Source organism: Coffea arabica, chromosome 3c (assembly GCF_036785885.1).
Source record: "Coffea arabica cultivar ET-39 chromosome 3c, Coffea Arabica ET-39 HiFi, whole genome shotgun sequence".
Lineage (NCBI taxonomy): Eukaryota > Viridiplantae > Streptophyta > Magnoliopsida > Gentianales > Rubiaceae > Coffea > Coffea arabica.
In genome coordinates, this window is record NC_092314.1 from 42,731,874 (window position 1) to 42,745,041 (window position 13,168).

Consider the following 13,168-nt stretch of genomic DNA (forward strand, 5'->3'; position numbering starts at 1 on the left):
AATTTCGGCATTTGGACTTGTATAGACTGAGTTATAGTAATTACAGTTTTGTGTGATTTGCAAACCTGTTTTGGGAATTCTGGTATAGTATTTTGCATATTTGACCTAGTTGTGTTAGGAACTGGATTGAGTGACCTTCTACATTATTGTAGCTCTGTTTCTTGGCTTCGAAATGGTGGATCTTACACCCCCATCCGATAATTGTAGTGAGAGTTGTGCCATTACCGCAAAATGACGTCAAAACTGTATTTTTCCGGGCCAATGCTAGTTACATTTCCGAAATTTCTGGTTTCCTCTATTGTTTGTAAATGTTTATGGAACCTTATTGGGGTCATGTTTGGCCTTGGTTTATGACTCGTTATCGAGTCTCATTGTATTTGTTTGCATGTTTTTAGGGCGTGACGGTGGTGCACAACGTTCTTTTGACTAAAGTGTTTGAAACCACATTGTGCTAGCTTGGTGAGTGTACTACTCACTTATGTGCTATTACATGGCTTTGATCTTTGTACTTGAGATGTTGAATGTTGATTGATCCAAGTGAGAGTGTACTTTATCACTTTCACTTATTGTTTCGCATGTTATTGGAAAGTTATATGAAATGTTATATGAAATGAAATACATGACTTCAAATATTATCCATGAGCTCAACCCCATTGGTTATTGATTGAATCGAGCCGGCGAGGGCTTGGTCGTGCCAATTAATGTGCCTTGGGGCAACATCATAGGGAATCTTGTAGTATGAGAGACTCTTGATTCCGGTTTACTCGAGTAATACCACAATGTAAGAGTTTGGATTTCGGGCCCGGTTGAGGAATGTTAGGAGGAAGGGAATGGAAGTTAAGAGGAGTCTACGGTTGGTTACCTTTCAGACATTGACGGAGAGTCAATGAGACCTGATCAAGAATTCAAACGAGGAAAAGGGCTCTTGAGAGCCACCCGTATCCTTTTATCCTCATTATTAATGTGTGGCTTTATTTATTTTGGTAAATTGGACTGTTAAACTTGACGTATTCATGAACTTGGTTGCTTGAGTTGTATTCTCACTGGGCAATTAGCTCACCCCGTTCCTTTTGTTTTCCTTACAGGAATATGACTCTTTTGGAATGAATTTTGATAAATGGTTGCCGAATGAACTAGATGAATGACTCTTTTGTATTGTATATAAAATGGGACCCTAAATGTATCATTAGGGCCGTTTTCACTTTTGTTTTGGCAAACCATATATGTAGTGACTTTTGTATCACTTTTAAATGTCATTTTTGGTTTGTAAAGGCTAAATGTTATGTGGTATATGTAATTCGATGTTTGGTTGGGTTCGGACGAGTCAGTTACTATTCATGGCCGACTCCGGATTTCATTTTCTTTTATTTTGGGTTATTTTGCCCTTTTACCTTATTTGCGCTCGTTATAAGTTCCGGAACGTGAAAGATCGCTCTATACTGCACCGTTAGTCCTGGCGAGAGCTGGGCAGGCAGTCCGCTAACCCCTTTGGTTCGCCTTAGGGGAAGGTGGGGCTGTCACAATTCCAATCTTCTCTTTCCATAAATTGATATTTGCAACGTGACACTATATTCTTTTCAATATGCCAAACACACAAAATGATTTATTGAAACTTGAACAACCAATAATCTCAAGCAATGGTATTTTATATCCATTGGTCTTATAAGTGCAATCTATCATAAAGACATTAGGATAACTTCTACTCAATACAATTAAAAAAGGATGAGCAAAGAATAAGTGTGTTATCCGTCTATTAGGATCTTGCATTGAGTTATAGATAAAACCTTCCTTATCATGTTCCTCCAACAAAACTTGTATAAGTGTGTGACCAGATAAATATTGTTTTCACAACTTTGCCTTCAAATTGTTTACCATCTTAGATATTGCTTGAGTGTTGGCATTGTGTTGCCTCATTGTAGAAAGAATTTGACAAGTTGGTATACCAGACTTGATCAACTATTCAAAATCTATTTTCTCATTCTTGGAGAACCGATGACAAAAAGGATGACCTGACATATCTTCTTAAGATGCATGATTATGGATGGCATTTCCTATTTCAAGCTTTCAGTATCCCTTCTTCTTCCTTCCACGAATTTCAAAAGGACAATTAATAAGTCTTGATGCTATATTTTTCTTACGATTGTGCTCCGAGAGATTACTTTTATTGCAATATATGCCTCCTCTACCATACCTTATAACTATCAATTTATCTTTTTTGGACCTCTTAATAGACAAAGAAAAGCCTCATTTTAAAACAAACTCTTGAGTTACTTTCAAAAGACTTGAGATTTTCAAAATGGTTCTTTCATAATTCCAAATGATCATCTTGCATTGCATATTATGATTCAGTTTCTATTTCAAAAGTCATTGATTCTCTTTCACACATTATGCCTGCAGTTAAAAGAATAATGAAACCAGTCATATATGCATACATGTATGACTTGAGATCAAAAAATATTGATAAATATTCGTAAGTTATTTTGGCTTAATTACAAACACTTGATACCTATAAAATGTTAGTAATTCATACCAAAATTCACATGTATGCTAGGAATAAAATCAATTACAAGTGTACTAGTTTAAAAATAATCAATTGTTACAAGCACTCAATATATTAAGAGAATTAATAGAATTACGTTTGTAAACAGATTAACACTACCAAACAATAATTATTTCCATGTCAATTTTTTCTAGCATAAAATAAGCTTCTCATCTGAATAACCATATTGATCCAACCAACTAAACATATGATTGTTTGGTGTCCAAATCAAATAAAAGATTAGAAACCATAATATCCAAAGACTCTAAAATGACTAAAATTTCTTAAAACATCCAATCAAGAAAACCCAATATTATTGATAATAAAAAATAAAAATTTCAGGATCAAAATTGAAGAGTGATACTTGATTTTCAAATATCTATTGATCATAAAAAATAAATGATGATCATTGCAATGATTTCATATTCACTTAGAACTAGAAGTTCAGAGTTCTCCAACTGATGATAATAATTGCTGCTGTAGTTTGTGAACATCAGAAAGTAAGAAAAAAGAATGATGAAAGAACGCAATTGAGCGGGGGGAAAAATAAACTTAATTGGCATCATCTTTCTCCACCACAAAAGATTAGTTTTGGTATTGAAAAAGTTCCTATGAAATCCTGATAAATAGTATGAGGTTTATAGATATTTTAGCGTAAAATATGTGGATTTACACTAGAGGGGTGTAGATTTAGTCCTATCCAATGATATACTATTTTTTGATACTATATGTGATTTGATTCATAGTGATAAATAGTAAATTTTAGTATTTTTCTTTAATGTGTAGGTTAATATTGAATTAACTAAATAATATAGTAGAGGAGAGGCAATAATAGAATCATATTATCTTCTCTATCCTAATATTAATTTTTAATTATTGGTTGGGTCTAAATGTTATAAGATCTGCTATAGTTCGTGAACATTAGAAAGTAAGGAAAAAGGATGATAAAAGGATGAAATTGAGTGGGGGGAAAATAAACTTAATTGACATCATCTTTTCCCACCACAAAAGATTAGTTTTGGTATTGAAAAAATTTCTATGAAATCCTGATAAATAGTATGAGGTTTATAGATATTTTAACGTAAAAGATGTGAATTTACATTAGAAGGGTGTGGATTTAGCTCTATCCAATGATATACTATTTTTTGATATTATATGTGATTTGATCCATAATGATAACAACAAATTTTAGTGTTTTTCTTTAATATGTAGATTAATATTAAATTAATTAAATAATGTAGTAGAAGAGAGGTAATGATGGAATCATATTATCTTCTCTATTCTAATATTAATTTTTAATTATTGATTGGGTCTAAATGTTATAAGATAATTAACCTTAAGAGAGGTTAATGTAAATTTCAAAATATGGAGAGAGGTCAGTGAAATAGTAAAAAGTCTTAGGGGAGGTTTCTGAAATTATCCCTTGTTTTTGTAGTATATAAAAAGAACTTTTGGACCATGCAATATACACACGCAAACATTTATGTATATATATACACACACATATATATAGACACATGCACATATATATGCTTGAGTACATTCAATTATTTTTCTAATATCTTCTTTATGTCTTTAATTTACTTGTGCTCTAAAAATACACACACACACACACACATAGGGTCTGTCTAACCAGTGCCTATAGAACACTCATTAAAATATATTTCAGGTGTTATATTTTTGAAAATGTAAGATTAATTAGAGAAAGTAAATAAATATAAAGGAACATAGGTAAGATTAAATAGGAAAAGTATATAAGTGCAAGAAAAGATAATAATTGTTAATATGTGTATGTACATGTTATGTTAGATGAATATTATGTGTATTAACGCACCATTAGAAAAATCCACATATATATATATATATATATAGATTAATCTTTCCCACTGTCAGTGTGGGATGAATGATAACTATGTAAAATTTGAATTTGAAATTCAACATTTGCATATGTATCATGAATCTAATGGTAATAGTGTATACACTGTTAGTATATATAAAATTTGCCTTACATATATATATATATATATCTGACAACTTTTTTATACACTATCAGTGTATAATTTTTTTTTAGGAGCAAATTTAGATCATGCCACATAACATGAATTCAAATTTCAAATTCAGATCATGCACATGTTACATACATTCAAAATCTTTAATATAAAAAAATTACTATACTATTAATACATAAAAATTTAATCCATATACATATATATATATATATTTCTTGAGTTAGGAACAACATCTAGAAAACAATAGAAATTTCTTTTCTAGCATTATTTTTTTGTCATACAAATTTTGTTTTATTTGGAAATCATTTTCTAATATAATTGTTGCCTCCTTGCATTTTGGATAATTTCTCAAATTAATTTTAATTATCCAATAAATTAATACCAAGAGTGTCTTCTAACTAGTGTCCAAATCTTTTTTTTAATATATTGAATATTTTCTGTCTTTTGTTTATGTATTTATTTTCATTTACCATTGCTAGGTTAGTTGGCTGTTTTATGGTGATAAATTAACATAAGGAAATGTTATTTATACTCCCAGTTTTTAAATTACATTCTCACTATTACTTTAATCGTATAATTTTTATTTATTAAATTATATGATAAAACAAAAAATTAGAGTGCAATTAATAAAAAAATAAGTGCAAATAACATTTCTCTTTATGGTATTAGAAACAATTAAATATACTTTAAAGTTGTAAAATACAATGGCATTATAGATTTTTCGTGTGTCAAGCTTGTAACAGAAAACAATATCATGAAACAAAATAATAAAACTAGTTCAAAATTTATATAATCTATAGTTTTCCATTTTATAAGGAAAAGAGTGTATATGATACAAATGTGTTTCCACTCCTACAACGTATTAAAAGAAATTCTACAGACATTAAATAATAAATAATAATCGCTTTGTATGGATTGATAGTTTCCTTTATTCTAATTTCTGACCAGTAAAATTTTGGAAAAATTGACCAAATTTGACCGAAATAATTCGTCCCCACTACTTTGTATCCAAAACAAGTACAAACACTTATTGTATTCTGACCGTTAGAAAGAAGTTCTCCCATAAAGCAAGCAACTCAAAACCCCTCCCCCCACCTCTGTACTTTACTCTGGATTTCAATATCTCCACCTTCCCATTTTGTGTGTCAAAAAAAAAAACAGACATCCGGTGGTTCGACGTAATATGTTTCACTCCTTAAAATTGCTTCCCTGATGTCTGATAGTGCCTTCGTGTGTTTTTCGTGGTTGTTGGTGTGCGAACACTGAGCATAGAGAAGAGAGGTGCTTCTTGGCTGTCAGCGGCCATCTTCGTTAACCATCTGGCAGGAATCCAATAATTTCCCTTCAGGTACATCTCCTTCTATAAATTGTTGCCTTGTTTTTTTGATTCATGGAAAGGGCTATGCAATCGTAGCTTTTATTAGCTCTAGATAGCAGATTAATTGTACAATGATACTGTAGTCGGGGTTAAAACTTAGGGTTCGTCATTTTTTGGGGTTTTTTTTAGTACAATTGCAGGGAGCCAATGGTTCCTATTTTCACCGTTTTAAGAAGACAAATATTAGTTCCAAATAGCCATTTGTAATGACCACATGGTTCTCATACGAGATTTGCCGATGAAAAAGATGTTCCTTTGGTTTACTTTAGATGCTTGGGATAGTTAATTATTTATCATTCAGTATACAATACCAAGCAAGGCCTGAAAATCACACGAAAAAAATCTGAAATTTGCTTAATAAATGCAACAGGTCTGTATTGAGGTAATGCTTTGTATACAGATGCCTTTACACTGGAGGAAAAGACACTATTAACATAAAATCACGTTGATGTTAGTTGATTTGGCAATGAGAAAGAAAATTTTGACTGGTTAATTCTTTTTGAGCAAATTATCCGAATGGCCACTAAACTTTTGCAATTGTCGAGTTTTGGCCATTGAACTACTAAATCTCTGGTTTTGACCATTAAAATATCAAAAGTTGTGACTCGAGACCATTTCGTTAGATTTAGTCATTAAATATGCTAGATCTAACTGCCCGCACCATTCCCAAGACAAAACGAATGGGGCAAATTAGAAAGTTGAAAAGAGTGCTTGTACCACTTCTTCCTCTCCTATGCATCTGGTTCCTCGTCTTCCTTTTTTTTTTTTGCTTAAACCCAACATCAAACATTTGAGAAACGAATAAAAACGAAACGACAAAGTGAATGGAGGGATTAAGAATCAGCAGGAAGGGTTGACAAATAAGATCTTCATTTCCTAGAATGATGGATTGGGTGATTAGACTAGCAGTAGCAACAACACCAGCAATAGCAAGTTCAAATTGGTAAAGTGACGAAAGAAGAAGTAGTACTGACTTTGGGGGTAGAGACATGGAAAATCGAAGGAGCAGTGGTGATAAGGTTGTTGAGGCAATCGAAACTCGTCAATGTTGAGTTTCCAGGAGGAGGAGTCATGGTGGATGGAGGCGGTGGGTTGAAATGGAGGAGAGATCAATTCTCTCTTTGAAGATTGCAAGGAATCCGATCCTCCGCCATGGGCATCTCTGCTAGTCAAGGCAGCAAGGCTAGGGTTCTTCATATTCTTCTTCTTGAGATGCTACTGCCACTACTATTGAATAGTAAAGATATTCTCCAGCCTATTAATCACCACTAGATAATTTGCCCCTTTTTCTTGCGGTCTTAGGAATTGTGCGGCAGTCAAATATTGGCATATTTAACGACTAAATCTAACGGAATGATCTTGAGTCTTAACTTTTGACATTTCAATGGTCAAAACTAGACATTTAATAGTTCAATGGCCAAAACTCGATGATTGCAAAAGTTTAATGGTTATCCGGATAATTTGTTAATTCTTTTTACTCATCCGCAAAATTCGACGCGGCAGTCCCATTTCTATTATAAGTCCTTCATTGACTTGTGCAGCCCCTTATTCCGGAACACTGTTGTTCTACCGATCTTGTCCTTTTTCACACGTTTATATGCTCCATAAATGCCGTCGTGTCCTTAAGAGCAGTGGTAAGACCCTTTTGCATGTACTACTTTCATCAACTTAGCCATGAAAGTAAATATTATATGTTTATATGTTCATTTCATCTATATTCCATAGCTGTTTTAGCACACACTAGTTATGGTTTGGCTGATTGCCTAACTACTTTCATATTTTTTTTATTACAAACTTCAGCTGAACTTTTTTACTTCAAATTACACACTTTTCAGTCCCTAATATGACCATGTTGCATTGAAATTTATTTATTTTATAGTCTAGCAATCACATTTCGAGACCACTTCAAACGATCTAGGAGCATGTGCAAGAAACTACTTGCTGAAGGTATATACCTTCTCCAACTTTCAATTGCCAGCCCTCATTTTCAAGTCCTTTTGCTCTTATTATCTACCGCTAACCCAACAGTAATATATATATATATGTCGGTCAAATTAATGATGATTCCGAAGTAGCTGATTGAAAAAATCACCGCACTTTGGAGCCAACCTTTGTTGCTACATTGGTGGAGTGGCATAGTGCATGGGACAAGCTGCAGAAGGGCAGGTCAAATTGGTATCACTTGTCCTTACACATGAATGACAAGTGCAACATAAATTTGAAATGAGATCAGTACCGATCCAAGTTTTATAGGTTGGAAACTGAATGAAAGTGTTTCACTCAGTTAACTGGGATGTCTCGATCAACTGCAAAGATAGGACTCGGGTGGAATGCCGACCTTTTGACCTTCCAAGCTATCAAGGAAAAATGGAGTGCTCTTAAGAGGGTAATGCACTCCATTAACTTCTACATTTAAATTTAGATATGTGTGGTGTACTACTGCACTACATTATGGACAATACCCATAACAGCTTTGGCTATTTGATGACCTTTTGTTTCCTTGCTACTTAAATATAATATTAGCTTTGGTTTGGCTCGCTGGTTATGAAACTTAAACTGTTTTATATGCCTAATTTAAGACTTGTGCTTTTCAACCTAATGTGCTGATGTAACAAATAATCATAGTCGGGAAATACTGACAACAACCTGTGTTTAAAACGTTTGCTATTGCTTAAAATTGTCAAACTCACATCAAAGTGTTCATAATTGGTGATTATTGCTGGATCTAAGATGGATTTGTCTTGTACTTGATACTTATTTTGCATCTGATGTTACATACTCAGGTTGTAGAGTTTTAATTAATGCTACTGGATTGCCCTTTTCCTTTGCCTTGTAATTGAAAAAATCCTGGTTGTACTAGATCTGTCTAAAAATTTTCTACTATGATTTTAGATAATGCTACTTGCTCAGGGGTTGCATACTAGTGAGTAAATATTTGAATGGCCGGAAAGCAAGCACTTTGCACAGTTCAAAGAAAGTCGAAGCTGTGGCATTTTCTTTGAGTTGACTGAAATTCTGGAGGAGTGCACAGCTACCGGTAAACATGCCCAGTCATCCGCCCAAAGTGATGTCCACCACTCTCTGTGATCTACCAAAACGATAGCAGGTGCATGTTCGAGGCTCAAGGGAAAGACGAAACTTGATGGACCTTGCTCCGACTTCTGGAGAGAGGATGTGTACATCCCTGTTCGCGATAATAAGGTTGAATTTGTTTCAAAGAAACCTGGTAAAAGACCTACATCGAGCCTAGGGAATTCGTCACATGATGGATGTAGGAGCACTAAATCTCAAAAGACCGGGATGCTCTAAGAGACGCAACCACCCACATCAGCAAGTTGTCACAATTGAAGATTGAAGATAAAGAATGGCGTAACGAGTGGCGTGTCACTGCAATAAAAGTTTGGGATAACAGCTATTCGAAACATGAGTCCGTTAAGCTCTAGTCCCAGAAACGATTGGCCTGCATGAAAGAGTTTAAAAAGAGTGAGAAGTGGTGCCAAATGTTCCTCTAATCAGATGAAAGCTTCCAGTATTACTATGCTGATTCCATTCTGGATCCTTAAACCCCACAACCGTCACACACTTGGTACTCCCTGAAACCTTTATAGTTGGTGAGCAGTTTTGTAGTTTAATCTCACCAATTTTAGGCATTTGGCATATATGTTGTTACTATGTGAAATTTGAATGTGTTATGTGATTTCAACTGTGGAAGTGGGGGAATTGCTTACATTTTCGCCCCATGTGAAACTTGATGTGTGTTTCGATTAGAAGCGGGGACATTAAAGACGTGGTATTCATTTTAATTTGAACGAATTGTAATGTGATCACTTGGCTAAAATCTTTTAATATTGTGGACATTGCATAACTATTACTGGAGGTAAATTATACGCATAGCTGTTGGGATCCATATATATACACATTCTAATATAATTATATATTTATTTATGGATATATATAACCCTATATATAACGATGGATATAAATGCATATATAAATATATATATATCCATATATATTTATATAAATATATATGGATATATATATATATTTATGTATATGTAAACGTACAAATAGATATATGTATATATATACATAGTTGTATATAAATATATATATATTTATGCATATATTTATATAGAAGTACATATGTAAATGTATATGTGTACTCATTGAAGTCCTTTTTTTGTGTATGTATATATACTTTCTTCATAGCAGATTATATGAAAGGATTTTTAGTAGTGGAGAAATGAAAATGAAATGTTCATCACCTGAATTGAAAACATTTGTTTTAAACGTTTTGATTGGAATGTGCCATTCGTCCCTATCAATTACAAGTAACCCACTGGTGGCATTCAAATGTCGCTCACTGAAAGTTGATTTGTCTTGTAACAAGATATTTGCATGACATTGAGGTCCCCCTAATTATGCTCTTTATTACTCCAATGAACTGAAATCTGGACAAAAGCAACGCTGTTGTTTTGCATTCATCCCTGCACGCATACTTCTGGCTGATGAAAATGTAGAGATTGCAACTTTTACTCCTTATCCATGCTCTTCAATAGTTGATGCCACTAGTGTCTGATGATGCATATGGCCATCTACATTGTTAAAACTGTATAGCTTTATTAGACATCCGGATGGAAGTACTTGTGTTTTAACAATGAAAGTGGAAATGTTTTCACGTAGACCCATTAAAAGTTATCTAAACTTATTGGTAAGGAACAAACAAATAACTGTATGGACTAGTAAAAAATAAGATTGTGTGAGATTCCCTTGTACAGCTGCCAACTACACGGACTCATTCTTTGTCTATAAATTACTGTGAAAGAGATATCGGCCACCTACTTTCACAACGGTGTAGGCTAACCTTCCAGACACATATTGGTTGCTCGAGACACTAGTTTGACTGTATCACAATGCAGGTAAATGTATCATAACAAAAAATCTATTTGTCTTATCACATTTGTCTATGTAAAATTAGATCTTCTCCTACCAAGGATTCTTATAACCTGTGCATTGTCTAATGAAATTGGCATTTTGAAATTGGTATAGGTTGCTTGTATCAAGAGAGAGTAGAAGCATGGACAGGAACTGAACTACTCGGGGAACTTCTTATGACCAAGATGAGGACAATGAGGATTGGCAACTAATTGAATGGACAGTTCTTGTTCTTTTCAATTTGATTGCCAAATGAGCAGTCGAGTATATATTGCCACTACCATGTAGAAATAGCATGTTATAGATAAGAGATTATGTCCAAGAAGTGATTCATAGATATCCAGCAAGGATTCTTGAGAATTGTAGGGTCACAGTGGACTCTTTCATGCGATTATGTTAAATTTTGGTTAGTGGAAGATACATCCCGCAAAACCCTTAGAAAAGAGTAAAAATAGAAGAGGCAATGTGTATGACATTGGTGATGTTAAGTCACAACCATCGAATGCGTTGTCTTGATGAACGATTTCAGCATTCCCTGGAAACTATATGCAAGAACATTCACGAGATCCTACGAAGTCTTTGTGAATTAGGAAAACATCTTGTTCGACCCAAAGGCCAAAACAATGTGCATCCAAAAATTTATACGGATCGAAGATTCACCAATTGGTTTATAGTAGAAAATTTTTGCACCCTTTTCATAATGCATATTTTTAATGATTACAAATCGATCCTTTACTCCTAAGATTAATATTTTTTATTGCCATGGAAAATGCTATTACAGACATCACACCAACTCATTTATTTCATGCATAGAATGCAATAGGTGCAATGGATGTGATTCATATTCCAGCACATGCTCTGCCTGGGGAACAGGTCACATACAAGAATAGGCATGGCCAAGCAACTCAGAATGTATTAGCCATATGAGGTTTTGATATGCACTTTATATATATTTAGGCTGGATGGGAAGGGAGTGCCCATGATGCACATGTGTTGGATGGAGCACTAACAGGGCTCACACATTTTCCAATGCCTCCGCCAGGTGGAAACAATTATATAATAATCTTTTTTTATATAGTTTTAAGTGTTTATTCTTGTACTAATCACTGGTTCTTTTTTTCTCGTTCAATGAATGACATGGTAGGAATACTACTTGATTGACAGTGCATATAGAAACATTCTAGGATTTCTTGCACCTTATCGTGGTACACTCCGACAGCAAGTATAAGGACAACGAAGTTTCACCTCCCCGCAGCAGCTTTTCAATAGTCGTCATTCATCGCTTCGAAATGTAATCGAGAGATGTTTTGGGATGCTAAAAAGATGATTCACCATATTGCGCAGTCCAGTGCCAAATTTTTATATGACTACATAAATAAATGTTATCATTGCTTGTTGCACACTTCACAATTTTATACGAGACGAATTGCTAGTGGATGACATCTTCAATGACCACAAACAGGAGATGGAGGTTGAGGGAGAAGGTAGGGTGCCACCAAGGCCAGAAATCCAACCCTTCCATGCCTCGTAAGAAGAGGTGAATGAATGGCATGGAATGAGGGATGCAATGGCAAATGGAATATGGAATGACTACAAAAATGGTAGGCGAAGGCAATAGGAAAGAAATTATCAATGCTCTTGTTTTAATTTTAGTGTGTCGGCGTACGGACTGTACTAAACATATAAAGTACAGTTATCATCTAATATCAACTACCTTGATAATTCTGTTTGTGTCATGATTGTGTGTGCTAGTTGGTAAGATGCCACTGTCCGATTAGAAGCACTTATTTGTATTTGCTAATCTGAATCTGTCGAGAAATTACTTGCACTGTGGAACAAGAGTTAGAGATGCCATGGTACTCGTGTTTTTAATTGATTTAAGGGATAATTGCAGAAACCTCTCCTGACTTTTATAGTAATAGCATTGACCTCCCCTATCAATTTTGAAATAGCACTGACCTCCCCTATCAAAAGTTGGATGCAATTTAATAGGCAAAAGTGGGTCAATTTACTAAAGTACCCCTGGCATGATTTAATTTTACCAAATGAATGTGATGAGTACTTTCATCAAACCCAACAAAACATTTGTTAAAAAAAATTACACTAAATTAACTATTTCTGCATAGTTTAACTAATTAACTAATTAACTAAATAACTAATAATCTAATTAATTAATAACTAATTATCTAATTAACTATTAACTAATTAACTAATTATCTAATTGTTAATAGTTATTAACTAATCAAACTATTTCTGCATAATTAAACTAATTAACTATTAACTAATTATCTAATTAACTATTAA

At 33.8% G+C, this 13,168-nt stretch overlaps 1 long non-coding RNA gene across 3 annotated transcripts; it reads left to right on the forward strand.

Moving 5' to 3' along the window:
• The first annotated feature begins 5,574 nt into the window (after nucleotides 1-5,574).
• On the forward strand, nucleotides 5,575-11,459 carry LOC140037749 (uncharacterized). 3 transcript variants are annotated; one of them, XR_011841751.1, is made up of 6 exons: nucleotides 5,575-5,896; nucleotides 7,806-7,873; nucleotides 7,999-8,312; nucleotides 8,819-9,512; nucleotides 10,755-10,848; nucleotides 10,979-11,459. It is a non-coding gene; the product is annotated as an uncharacterized lncRNA (long non-coding RNA). The 3 variants fall into 3 exon arrangements; XR_011841749.1 differs by having other exon boundaries at nucleotides 7,806-8,312; XR_011841750.1 differs by having other exon boundaries at nucleotides 7,806-8,312; nucleotides 8,837-9,512.
• The last annotated feature ends 1,709 nt before the right edge of the window (nucleotides 11,460-13,168 follow it).